The following is a 14117-nucleotide window of genomic DNA, read 5'->3' as shown; positions in this document are numbered from 1 at the left end:
TGAATACTCTCTTGATTTGCCCTACTGCCTACCTTATCACTTTTCTGATTATCTAATCACCAAAAGTTTATCTTTCATTTTGTTGCTGATAACACTGCATATAACTTTTTAACACTTGGGAATCTCTGCTCACATCTTATATATCCAAGGCATTAACATTTCTCTTTTTTCACTGTTCCCCCAAAGAGATGAAGTCACTGCAACAGAATTTTGTATTTGGATAGCTCCACTGTGGTACTGATTAAGAGATGACTCTATCCCTTCAATATTTACAATATACTGCATATAAACTCAGAAGAGAACTTTGCTTGACTTCAGTTTTCCTCCTTCTAGATTTAAAGAATCCACATTGCATCCCCTGACTATTGCTGGTCAATTTCAGCATCTTTGCAATTCTATGTATCACTCAGATCTCTGGTAGAATGTGAATTCCTTCAAGGCTGCAGGCTCTATGTTCTAAATAATGCAAGGCTTTACACATTAGGAGGGTTCAATAAATGCTAATAGATGGTTAAGTTGATATACGGATAAATCTATGAGCTCATTGGTGTGTGTTTCCTCTCCTCTAATACAAATCCCAACCCTTTCCCACTTTCCCAACCTGTATAATTCCCAGCTATGTTCTTCTGAGCAACCTCCATAATGGACCACTCCAAAGTAACAGTTTTGCCTCTGGGTTTTCTAACATCTCAGCGTTCTCTATACAGAGAGGCAGTGTGGTATAGGCAGGAAAATGAGGTACTTGGAATCAATAATACCTCATCTCTCACACTTCATTGTATGATCCTAGGCAAGCTATTTAACCTTTTCTATGTGCCTCAAGCAGCTCCCTAGACCCTAGAATAAGAGATGAAAAGGGACATTAGAGTTCATTTAGTCCAACCCCTTCATTTTAAGTGATGGGGAAACTGAGGCTCAGAAAAATTAAGTGACTTGCCTAACTTCATACAAGACTTTATCTAAGAGGATAAAGATACCTTGCAATTTGCATTTGTGGAGAGGATAACTATACTGGGGGTGAATGAATTTTATTTATATGCTCAGCATTCTAGCCCAACTACTCTATGCTAACTTATTGTTACTCATACATTATATTCTCTTTCATGTATTCATGCTTTTTCACAGGCTTACCCCGATGCCTTGAATGTACTCCAATTCCTTGCATCTTCAAATTCCTTCAAGGATTAACTCAAGAGCCATCTTCCTACATGAGGTCTTTCCTAATCTCTTCAACTTCTAGTACTCATCCCCCACATGACCTTTTATTTAATTGTAATTGTAATTTTATTTTTTTAATAATTTTGATTATATTTTAAGCTATTTTTAATTATATTAAAGAAATTGAATTTATTTATTCAATTAAATGTATTCGATTTTAATTTACTTATGTGTATGACCGTTGTTTTCCTAGATAGAATGTAAGCTCCTTAAAGGCAGATATTGGCAGGTTGGGGGCAGAGGGCTTGTAATTGTTTTCCCAGTGTCTATCATAGTATCCAACATACAGTAGCATTTATTAAAAATTTTTGAATGATTGATTAAAAAGGAATCATTCCATTCAAACTCTATAGCATATCCTCCAAGACATAATTTACTAGGTCTCTATAGGTCTCCCCAGGCAGCTAGGTAGTGTAGTGGATAGAATGACAGGCCTGGAATCAAGAAGATTATCTTCAAATCTGACCCCAGACACCTACTAGCTGTGTGAACCTGGGAAAGTCACTTAACCCTGTTTGCCTCAATTCCTCATCAGCAAAACAAGCTGAAGAAGGAAACGGCAAACCACTTCAATATCTTTGCCAAGAAAACCCCAAATGGGTTCACAAAGAGTCAGGCACAACCGAAAAATGATTCAACAAAAATATGCTTCCTTATAAGTATATCTCACTTGATATCATGCTCTTACCAAGTTACCTCTGTATTCCCATTTATGCATAATAGACACTTTATTTAAAGACAACATGTAAAGAATTCCATTCTGTCAAGTCAAATGCTTTCTTTAAAAAATTAACATAAAATAGGCATATTGAGATCTCATATTCTCTACATATTTCTATCAAATATATGCTCAACACATTATGATCTTTACATATTTCAGATATGTTGCTGATAAAGATATACTCTTAGTGTAGAAAATAATTTATTAAAACCTACCTCTTCTCTTTTCATTTTTTTAATTGAAGATATCATCACACCGATCCCATCCATGTCCTATGTCCCAGGATATCCCAACACTGAACAGTTCCCTAGCCTTGGAAAATCTCTTCCAAAACAGAAGAGGAGCTTAGAAACACTTTTATTCCATTATGTCCTACAAGACAGTGTCTCATCTTATGGGTTTTCATAGCCTCTTTCTCTACTGGTATCTATCCTGTTGGGGTATTCATCAATAGTCCCTAATGTCCTCTAGGTTGTCTTTTCTGGTTTGAGCTTTATCTGTAATCTCCAGTCTTTTAGTCATCTTTTGTCTTAAAATGGATCCATGCATGCCTTTAAAAATCTGTTATCTCAGCATGACTCTCTCCTGTATGTATTGGTTCAGGTCTTCCCATTCATTCCAACCTCATCCTAAATGTTGTTTCCACTCCCTCACAAAGTATATGGATCAAAGTACAAATATCATAGATCCCAAATGTGGGGAAGAAGAAGAGAATGAAAAAAAGAAAGATAAAGCAGAAGAAGTAAATAGGAGGGGGAAATAGAATAAAGAGGAAGGCAGGGAAAGAAAGGAGATGGAAGAAGAAGAGGAATTGGAAGAAAAAAGAGAAAGAAGACAAATTGGATTTGAATTTTTTTTTTCCAAGACAGCAAAGTACTGATTCTAATTAAGCCTCATATTATCCCCAAGATGTAAGAACTACAGATATCATGAGATCCATTTTACAATTGAGGAACCCAAGACTCAGAGAATCTAAGTTACTTTTAAAAGGTTATGCAGCTAGAACATATTAGAGGTGGAATTTGAACCCATGTCCTCCTACTCCAACTCCATGATTCTATTCACTGTGGAGTTGTTGCATTACTAGGGCCAATGCCACAATAATGATATAATTTCAGGTCTTCTAAATATAGGTTGTGAACTGTCTATAGAGAAAAAAATGTTACCAAAATTCCACTTGGCTATGTGTGTCTATATGCATGCAGAGCATAAATATAGCATTTGCTTTCAGTTTCTGCTTCCACTTGACTTTGGAGTCCACACCTGTCTAAGCATCATCAGAAATTCATTACTCTGTGTGGCTGTCTCCTAGCCTCTGTTCCCTCAGCTTACCAGTCCAGACAGAATAAGAAAAAGGGAGCCAGACAAAAACTAAACCACAAGTTCTTTAGGCTTCAGCGGGTAAGGAGGATAGGATAGGACCAGGCAGAGGCAAAATTTCCCAGCTTGATAAGATCTTTCTGAGTTTATGCTCTGCTAGACTAGTCTTTGAGATCCTATATAACTTCTATGAAATAATGAAGCTTTCATAATGGATTTTGTTACAGATATCTTGATAATAAATACATCACCTATAGAGAGATTTTAAAATATATTTCATTTTATTGTCACATAGAACTGACTCAAATGAAAAAAATCATTTTGGAGAAGCTCATGCAAATTTCTGTTGAATAGTCTAAATAGACCTACTAAATAGTCACTTGGGTCTGATCTCACCATCACCTAAAATTTCCCCCCTCTACAATCAATTTGAGGGGGGGCAGGGCAATGAGAGCTAAGTGACTTGCCCGAGATCACACAACTAGTACCTATTAAGTGTTTTAGGGCAGATTTGAACTCAGGTTCTCCTGAATGCAGCACCAGTGCTTTAGCTACTATGCCACCTAGCTGCCCCTATAATCAAATATTTTAATTCCTCTGACTAACCATAACCTCCTGTCCTGCCACGTCTCTTTATTCCTCATTCCTCTAAATCTATTCTTCCTCTTTACTCTGACCTCCAAGACTCTACTCAGTGCTTTTCCATCCATCCCCAACTCTGACTTCACATTGCTTGTTTTCCAAACTTGACCATATCTTTAAGGAGTGTAAAGTGTGACTATATCCTCACTACAATTCTCAGATTCCCTTTTTAAAAATCAATGTGAGCTGGGGCAGCTAGGTGGCACAGTGGATAAAGCACTGGCCCTGGATTCAGGAGGTCCTGAGTTCAAATCTGGCCTCAGACACTTGACACTTACTAGTTGTGTGACCCTGGGCAAGTCACTTAACCCCAATTGCCCCACCAAAAAAAAAAAAAAAAAAAGAAAGGAATACTTTGGACATTTGGGGGCAGCTAGGTGGCACAGTGGATAAAGCACTGGCCTTGGATTCAGGAGGACCTGAGTTCAAATCCAGCCTCAGACACTTGACACTTAACTAACTAGCTGTGTGACCCTGGGCAAATCATTTAACCCTCATGGCCCTGAAAAAAAGAAAAAGAGTATTACTATCATTGCATCATTACTATGGCTATTAGTCATAGTAATGTAACACTGCAGAGTGGATGGAATTCTGAAGTTGGAATGGGACAACATGGGTTAGAAACCCCCCTCTAGGGGAAGATGGGAGTCCAGTCAGTACATTCACACAAGTTGGAATAGAAGTCTCTCAAAATGGCAGATGACCTGGATTTCAAGATGGGGTATGCAGGCGCATCAGCTACCTTTCCCATGCAGTGCTCTGCCTTGTGGTGCTCAAAGACCGGCCCTGTAACATAATTGAGATGTCCACCTCCAAGACTGGAAAGCATGGCCGTGCCAAGGTTCATCTGCTTGGTATCACTGTCTTTACTGGGAAGAAATATGAAAATATCTGCCCTTCAACCCACAACATGGATGTGCCCAATATCAAGGGAAATGATTTCCAGGTGATTGGGATTCAGGATGGCCACCTGTCCCTGCTCCTGGACAGTGGGGAGGTGACCTTGGCAAGGAGATTGAGCAGAAGTATGATTGTGGAGAAGAGATGCTGATAACAGAGCTGTCAGCCATGGCAGAGGAAGCAGCTGTTGCCATCAAGGCCATGACAAAGTAAGTAACTGGCCCCCAGGGTGGTGATGGCCATGGCAGCAGTGGCAGCAGCAGCAATCAGCTCCTCCCCAGCCAGCTCAGGCTTTGGCCCCACCCTGGCTGGACACCTACTCTTTCTTTTATGTTTTATTTTGTTTTTTTTTTCCTCAGTCCAGGGAGCTCCCCCCACCCTCTATCTCCCCCAATCCCTTGGACAAGATGGGGTCAGGTCCTTGGTAAAACTGCCCCCTTCTTTCCCCCACCTCACACTACAGCCCTGGTCGGGGAGAGGGGATGGGGGCTCCTTGAGATTTAGTGGTGTGTTTTTTTTTTATTATTCATTCTGGAAGCAGAAAGCTGAGGATTCTGGATTCTGGCAAAAATCCTCTGCCCCCTCTCCCTACCTATTCTGTCTGGCCCCCTGGTTTCCTACACCTCACCTAGCACCACTCCCTCCTCCAACAGGAGACCATACTACCCCCCCACACACACACCTGCCTGTGTCTCTCCCAAAATCTCTTTAGTGGGAGAAGGGACAAGAGTGGGGAGGAGCTCTACTCCCTTCTTCAGGCATCCAGGAGGGCCCCTAGCACCCATGGACCACACCCCTCTTCACAGTTTTCTCCCTGACACATTTGTTTTGTTTTGTTTTGTTTTGTTTTTGTGAGGCAATTGGGGTTAAGAGACTTGCTCAGGGTCACACAGCTAGTAAGTGTCAAGTGTTTGAGGCTGGACTTGAACTCAGGTCCTCTTGAATCCAGGGCTGGTACTTTATCCACTGCACCACCTAGCTGCCCCAACACATTTATTAAAAATCAAAACTGGGGGCGCAGCTAGGTGGCGCAGTGGATAAAGGAAGGACCAGCCCTGGATTCAGGAGGACCCGAGTTCAAATTGGACTTCAGACGCTTGACACTTACTAGCTGTGTCACTTAAGCCTCATTGCCCTGCAAAAACAAAAACAAAAACAAACAAAAAATAATCAAACCTGAATAAAACTCCAAGTTTAATATGAAAAAAAAAAAAGAAAAAGAAATCTACCTCTAATACCAGCCTACAAAATGCCAAGTACTGAGCTAAACTCTGGAAGACTAAGAAAAGCCAAAGTCAGCCCCTTCTCTCAAGAACCTCATAGCTTAATGAGGGAAACAACTTTCAAACAACTACATACAAACAACCTACATACAGGATTTAAACGGAAGATAATAAATAGAGGGAAGGCACTAGCATTATGGGAGATGAGGAAATTTCTCATTGAAGGAATTTTAGCACCTCAGATAGTTCCTTATACATACATAGCAAATATTTGGTTAAATTCTTGTTTGGGCTTGGGGTAGGAGGAGAGAAAAATAGGTCCCAGATTTACCTGCCTGTAGTTCAAAGCAAACTCTGGATTTTAAATCATACTAGTGTTAATTTTTTCTTATTATTTTTTGGTTTGTTTTTGGTTTGTTTTGGGGTTTTTTGTAGGGCAATGGGGGTTAAGTGACTTGCCCAGGGTCACACAGCTAGTGTCAATTGTCTGAGGCCAGATTTGAACTCAGGTCCTCCTGAATGAATCCAAGGCCATGCTTTATCTACTACCCCACCTAGCTGCCCCTAATTTTTTCTTATTATTATTCATTTCCTGATAGGTTCTAGGGGATATGGGCACTAAATGGCTTAAATCACACATGTAAAAGTATATGTGTTTTAATGTCTAGAAATACTTATGATTTTCAAACCACAAAGTAATCTCTCCCTGTTTTCTCAGATGACCTACTAAAAGTTAAACATTTCCTTAAGCCTACTATTTTATCTCTTAATTGCATTTCTGCCTGATTTAATTTAAATATGTAATTTTGTGCCACCTCCATATCTCAGCTTAGCATAAATGCTTATTAGTGACTTTTTTCTTTCTAATCAAAAGCCCCTTTTAGATGGTTTGTAAACTTTGGATCAATTAGCAGTAGGGGAGGGGGGAAAATCCCAAAATTTCTCCGGCATTTTTAATGCCTCTTTGTTTTATATGATTACAGAGCATACATTATCATCCATGATGAGATGTTCTTTCTGATTACAGGTAGCATTCCACACAATGAAAGTGAAAAACAAATCAATTGTTAACTGGAAATGTCAATGGTGTGATGCTTTTTCAAGCCTTTAAAATTTATCCCCCCCCCTTTATCAAGGTGATATATCATTTGGAGATTATATTGTCATTTTATGGAAATCACAGATGATTGAAATGACAGTGTAAACATAAATAATAACTGTTGTATAATATGAAGCATTATGTAAACACATTACAGCTCACATTTGTGAATGCTACCATCAAGTAAAAACTATTCTTTGTCTGCTATGATTTCTCCAGCTGGGCTTTGGATACTGTAATTGTTTGTTTTTGAAGAAAATGTGGATAAAGTAAGTCAAGGTTGGGAAAGCTAAAACTGTTAACAATTTTCTTTATATACAAGGTTTTTGTTTCTTTTTCAGTAAAGTGGCCCCTCTAAGGGACAGTTAAAAGGAAGTGGGGATGTGCAGAGGAAAGAAGCTTGGCTTTGGAGGTGGGACACCTGGGCTCAGACCTCAGATCTGTTAACTTATTCATGACTTACTTAGTAGCTTTACTTCTCTGTGCTTGAATCTTTTCTCCATGACTCTATTCCTCATCTATGGAGTAGAGGATTCTCAAGGTACTTTCTGTTTTTAAATCTTATGGTCTGGGAATTGAACAGTTACTACTATTCAATCAGTTAGTAACTAGGTTCTTGAAGGCTAAGCCAACAGAGCAGAAGCACTGGTTTTGGAGTCTAAGGACCTGAGTGCAAATCCTGACTGTGCTGCTTCCTTCCTATGTGTCATTTTACTTTTGGGGTCCTTACATTCCTCACCTATAATAGGAGGGACTTGGAAAAAATAAATCGAGTCATTTGTTAAGTACCTACCATATGCTATGCATTGTGCTAAACCCAGGGAATAAAAATAAAAGAAACAAATGCAGTCCCTACCCTCAAGGAGCTTTGGGGTGGGTAGGGAGGGAGGCATAAAGATTGTCTACTAAGGTAGGGAGTGCTTTCCATCATCAAGGATGATGGGAAGCCATCTATAATGAGGATACAGTGGGGAAATACCCACACTGATGAAATCATGAAGCCATGAAATATTAACAGCATTTAGTTGAAATGCTAAAGTTGATATGCTTGTTCAATACTGCTTAAGCTTGTGACATTTGAGAAGTAGTGGGGTGGAGGAAAGAGAAACTAACTTGACTTAGTCAGACCTACATTGAAATATCTCTGACACTTATTAGTTGTGGGACCATGGATAAGTTATTTCTCTTCTCTGAGCCTTAATTCCCTCATTAGCAAAATGAAAGCAATAATATCAGTAAAATTAGAGTAACAATATTTTGCAGTACTGACCAAACAAGACTATTGTGAGAATTAAATGAGATATATATTTATTTACTAAGAATCTTATTAAGGGGTCCCCCCAAAACAATTGAGTAGACTTCCAGTGCTCAATTTATGGGAAGACACAACCAATAATCTCACAGGGTGGGCAGTTTTGGATTGGCTGTGATCTGCACCATTAGAGGGAATTTCTGCCGCTATGAGATCACAGATCTATTGAAATATTAAAGAGGAATGTTTAAACAATCAGAAAAAAATAAAGAATAATGCATTGTGGTTCAATTTGATAAACCTTTATTAAATGATTTCAATCATGCAGAGCACTGTGCTGGATATTTTAGGGATGGCAAGAGAGGGAGTTACAAGTTAAGTAAGAGGTCATCAGTAACCTTTTCAATTCATCCAGTAAAAAAATCACTAATTGTGAAACCAGGCATTTGAAATTCTTGATGGTCTAGATTTAGTCTGTTCTGAGTTCCCAACTAGTTTTATTTCGCCATCTAAGTTGTATTTACAGGTATGCTATTGACATTTTTAGAGACTCTGTCTAGATTGGCTTTATTCCCTAGAAGACATTAGCAATTTTAGAAATGTAGAAATGAAGAACCTGGCTTGGAATATAGTAACTTCAAAGAAATAAGCTTGTCTAATCCATTAATACTAGAATAGTGCTTACTTGACACATTTAAACAAATTAATAAATTCTCCAGAGGAAAGGAGCTCTCTCTTATAACACAGATTCCATAAGGCAAAATCATTAGCAAACATCTTTAAATGGTAAAAATCAATCGACAAGGATTTATTAAGCACCTACTATGTGTCAATCATTGTTTGAGGCACTGTGAATATTCGTAAAGGAATGAAACTATCCCTGAATTCAAGGATCTTACAATCAATTGGGGAATATAGCAAATAAACATATACATACAGAGAAAATAAAAATATACAAAATATATCCAACATAGACCAAAGGAAGGTACACACTAGTATATTGGAGGATTCCAGAAATGCTTTAGGCAAAAGGTATAACCCTTAAGTTGAGCTTTGAAGGAAATTAGAACTTCTAAGAGGTTGGAGGGAAGAGGGATAGTGTATGAAACATCAGGGACAGCCTGTGCAAAAACATGGATATTTGAAATGAAATGTCATGTGTAAGGAACAGCAAAAGAGTCAAATTGGTTGGACCATAAAATTCATTAAGGGAAATATTGTATAAACCTGTAAAGGTAGGAAGTGGCCAAATTATGAAACACTTTAAATACCAGTAGAGCTTGTGTTTAAGCCTAGATATAATAGGGAGTCAGAAGAGTTTATTCAGTAGAGGAGTGGCATGACCAGACCTGCATTTTTGAAAAATATACTTTGGCAGCTATGTTGCTGGAGGCACAAAGAGGGTCATGATAAAGGCAAAGAGTATCTGGCCAGAAGGAAAAATAGCAGAAGAGAAAGGAAGAGGCAGGAAGAGGCTTCAAGTTGGATTTCTTCAGATGGAAGAAATAGAAAGAAGAAAGAAAAATAGTATTAAGAAATAACATTTTTCATAAAAACCAAATGTCTATAACTATTGTTCACATTAAAACGTTGGCAGAAATATGTTAACTCTATATATGCACACCATATATGAACATATTTTCATACTGAACATAAAACATCCCATAACAATTTTGTACCCCACAACATGTGAAAATTTATATAAACCTTGCAAAAGCAAATTACTTTCTCGCAGTAAAATAATGTGTGTATATGCACACATATATCAACAAGTTTGTGCACACATTCATTTCATATATTTGCTAGAAAATTTGAACAAACACAACAAATCAATAAAAACAGAGTCCAGGAAAAAAATGTTCATGTTCACTTACGCCCCTCTGGCTCAGATCCCAGGCACAGCAAATAGCCAGTTTGACCATTACAGTTAACAGTAAGATAGCAAGAGACAAAGGGAACTGAGAAACTCAAATGCAGTAGGTATAAAAGACGAAAGCAAAAGTAATGCTCCAATTGGGAGGTGCAGTGGATAAAGCCCTTGGTTTGGAATCTAGAAGTTGAGTCATTTCATTTGTGTCTGACTCTCCATGACTTCATTTGGGGTTCTCTTGGGAAACATACTGTAATGATTTGCCGTTCCCTTCTCCAGCTCATTTTACAGATGAGGAAACTGAGGCAAACCAGATTAAGTGACTTGCCAGGGTCACATAGCTAGTAACTGTCTGACACTGGATTTGAACTCAAGCCTTTCTCACTTCAGGCCCAGCACTCTATCCATTGCACCATCTTCCAGGAGACCTAAGTATAAATACTACCTCAGACAGTTATCTAGCTGTGTAATCCCCAGCATGCCATTTAACCACTTTCAGACTGTTTCCTCATCTGTAAAATTGGCATAATGAAGGCAGCTACCTTACAGGGTAAGGTTTAAATGAGATGTAGGTAAAGAAAGTACTTTGTAAATATAAAGTGTTATATATAAATGCTAGCTATTATTATTATGTGTGGCAATCCATTTGGGGGTCTTTTTCTTTTCTGGACTGAGTTTCAGGGAAATTTATCCCCTGAAAAAGGAAAGATAGATTATTGTAATGGCATTAAGTTATATAGAGATAATTCCTAGATTCCTTCCCAAAGTATTACATATCCCAATGTAAATCACCAGAAGTAGGGGGTGGTTTTCAGATTTGAGAAATCTCAAGGATGTCTCTGTTAGGTCCTGGAGACATAGCCTGAGAAAGCCGATTGTTTATAGCAGATCAATGTATGGACACTAGTTCCCTTCGACAAGGAGGCTCCAAGTACCAGAACTTTTCTCTTCTTCCTCTGGTTATTTCTCAATGCCTCATTTATCTTCTGGAAGCACATGTGGATTCTAATCACCATTATCACTTAGTGACTCCATGACTTTGCGCAAATTGTTTAAACTCTCTGGGTCTCAGTTTCCTAGTCTGTATAATGAGGAGGTTAGATTACATCACCTATAGCTCCAAATATCTGATCCTATGATTTTATGACTCTCTTTTCTCAACAAAGTGAATCTCATCTGGCTTAAGAGCTCACATTCAGATTGCTCTTTACAATCAACAGATGTTTTCCTCACAACTCCATGAGGCAGATGAGGAAAATGCTATTTATTACCCCTATTGTACAAATGAGGAAACAGATACTCAGAAAAGTTTTAAGAATTAACCAAGGTCACACAACTAGGGGAAGAGCAGGATTCCAAACCCAGCTCTTCTAAACCTAAGTCTAATGCTTGCTTCTACAACCACCACCACCACCCTACCCCCTGCCCAAAAACTTTAAGCGATCTATGAAAAATCAATTTTGCTTTGAAAACTCATAACGTTGACAGAGCCTTATGAGAATTTGATATTTTTAAATGACAATTTTATTCAAGTAATTTCCTAGCATTTATTTGCATACTAATAATTAATGTTTTAATTATACGTGACTTCTCTCTACTCATTACAGCATGTCCAATCTAGAGTATGCTCAGCAATGTTTTGTTAGTCATTAGTTACTGTAGGAATTTTAAAGCCATAAAACTTAGGTTCAAATAGTCTATAATTCAGGTTTTAAATTCATTCATTCAACAGACCTTGACTGAATACTTATTACATATAAAGCAGTATGTTAGGTACCCATCTATTAAGTAGCAATTTTTGCTCCAAAGGCAAGCAACACAAATTCTACCTGGGACAGGCAAAGCGAAAATATGTAATTCCTTATTAAAATAGTATGAGAAGGCATATTTAGTGGATTAGGATGTGAAATTATCTCCTACAGCAGTTTCTGCTATTGAACAAGTGCATAGGTTACTTTTTTGAACCCTCTAAATTTTGATGCCCTGAGACAAAGTAACCTATTGCCCTGTCCTGGTTATGGCTTTCCTTGGTGCTTTATGGGATCCAAGGAATCATCCATCCATTCGACAATATTTATTAAGTGCCTTCTGTGTGCAAAGAACTCTACCCTAGGTTACAGGGGAAGGAAAGACTGATAAAACATAATTCTTGCCCACCAGCAGCTTATGACCCCAACATTTTTATTTATTGGTTTCCTAAACAATTTAAATTCTAGCCATTTTGTATATTTTCCTTCTGGAATTTATTACTTTAGTCTGAGAAAATGTTTATTAAAAGGCATTTTCACCTGATATTTCCTTTGAGTTTCAGATTCACTGGAACTCCAACACAAAGTCAAGGAATACAAAACAAGCCAATATACTAACCCTAAGATAATACATATGAAACCGCAGACCTGCACTGTCCCACTTTCATAGTCAAAGACACGAGATTGTGACAAAAAGAAGGGCTCAGATTTCAGTAAAATAAAGTCACAGTTCTAAATTGAACATATGCATTTAATATGAAAACACAATTGCAAAACATGCCTTGGGGTTTAAGTATAAATTAAACTTTCCAGAAAGAAGCTACTATCACTTCCAAATCTGTTGCTTCCAATTTTGACTAAATTTGTACATTTTACTTATGACAAGTGGGACATGATAGCTTAATATTATATGTATTATAATACATATCTTAATGGCCATGTTCTCTTCACCCTATTTAAACTCTATGGCTCTGTGAGAACCAGGAAAGCTTCATCTGTGGAAGAGATACAATTTGTGGCTCCATGAAAATAAATACATACATTGGGGGAAAGCAGTGACTCTAAACATGGAAATTAGCACTGTAACTTGAGAATGGCTTTTGCCATGAATTGGTTTCATATAGACGTTTATTTCTGACCTGTCAAGGGGACATCTCTGGCAGACATCTCATTTTGTATAGACCTGCCCAAAAAGGCTTGGTGTGAAGATTTTATTACATCATCCTCATCCTAAGTTTTGTGATTCATTAGATTTTATAAATAATATTTCTATCTTTCCACTGGGATATTTTATTATATAAATACTGGTCATTAATGTTTGTTGTATATTTTAATTTCTGTAATAGTTTCACTCAAGGATTGGCTCTTCCCACCTAATTTCTGAATTCTTATTTAGGGAAGGGGGGACCACAAAAATTGAATTATCTTCTTGGTAAGTTCAATAATTGCCTCTATTTGGGTAAGTTTTTATCAGATTCTCTATATTTTTTATGTTTATAAGCTAAATGTCTCATATCTCCAAAATAATAGCTACCATTTATATAGTGCAGAGGGTTTTGCATATCTCATTTGATCTAAACAACCCTGTGAGGCGGGTGCCATTATTATCCTCATTTTACAGAAGAAGAAATTGAGACTCAGAGAGGTTGTCTTGCCCAAGGTAACATAGCTATTAAGTGTCTAAGACAGTTTTTGAGCTCAGGTCTCCAACAAACTATCAACTATACCTCCCTCTGAGAGGGAGAAAGGGGAAACATTTGTCAACAATAGCTCTACCAGACAGCTAAAACCTCCTAGGGACAGATAAATCCAATGATCTATTTTGCTTCCTGACCCTTCATTTCTTGGAAACTAGGCCCACTTGACCATCCCCTATAGATATAGCCTTGCCCATACTCTGAAGACTAAATATCTCCCTAGGCAGGCAAGGTTGAGGGCAGGGTAGTTTGAAGAACTTGACATCAATAGCTCCGTCAACTTAAGTCACCGTTGCTGCTTGTCCCTGTATAGCCATTGTTCCCTAATTCTAAAAACTGGGACCTTGGCTTCTCCACCTGACTCTGAGGCCCTGTGTGGGCAACCTGCTTCTCTAGATTCTTGTTTTGCCTCCGCTCTTTGGTCGTT

General features: G+C 38.0%; 1 protein-coding gene and 1 pseudogene across 6 annotated transcripts in view; one reads left to right on the top strand and one right to left on the bottom strand.

Annotated features, from left to right (window-relative positions):
* Positions 1 to 14117, bottom strand: part of GRM8 (glutamate metabotropic receptor 8) — a 952263-nt gene that overhangs the window by 631401 nt on the left and 306745 nt on the right. The gene's annotated exons all lie outside the window — the stretch shown is intronic.
* LOC122730023 lies at positions 4576 to 5014 on the top strand (annotated as a pseudogene).

Source organism: Dromiciops gliroides, chromosome 5 (genome assembly GCF_019393635.1).
Source record: "Dromiciops gliroides isolate mDroGli1 chromosome 5, mDroGli1.pri, whole genome shotgun sequence".
Lineage (NCBI taxonomy): Eukaryota > Metazoa > Chordata > Mammalia > Microbiotheria > Microbiotheriidae > Dromiciops > Dromiciops gliroides.
This window is presented reverse-complemented; position numbering and strand designations above follow the sequence as displayed.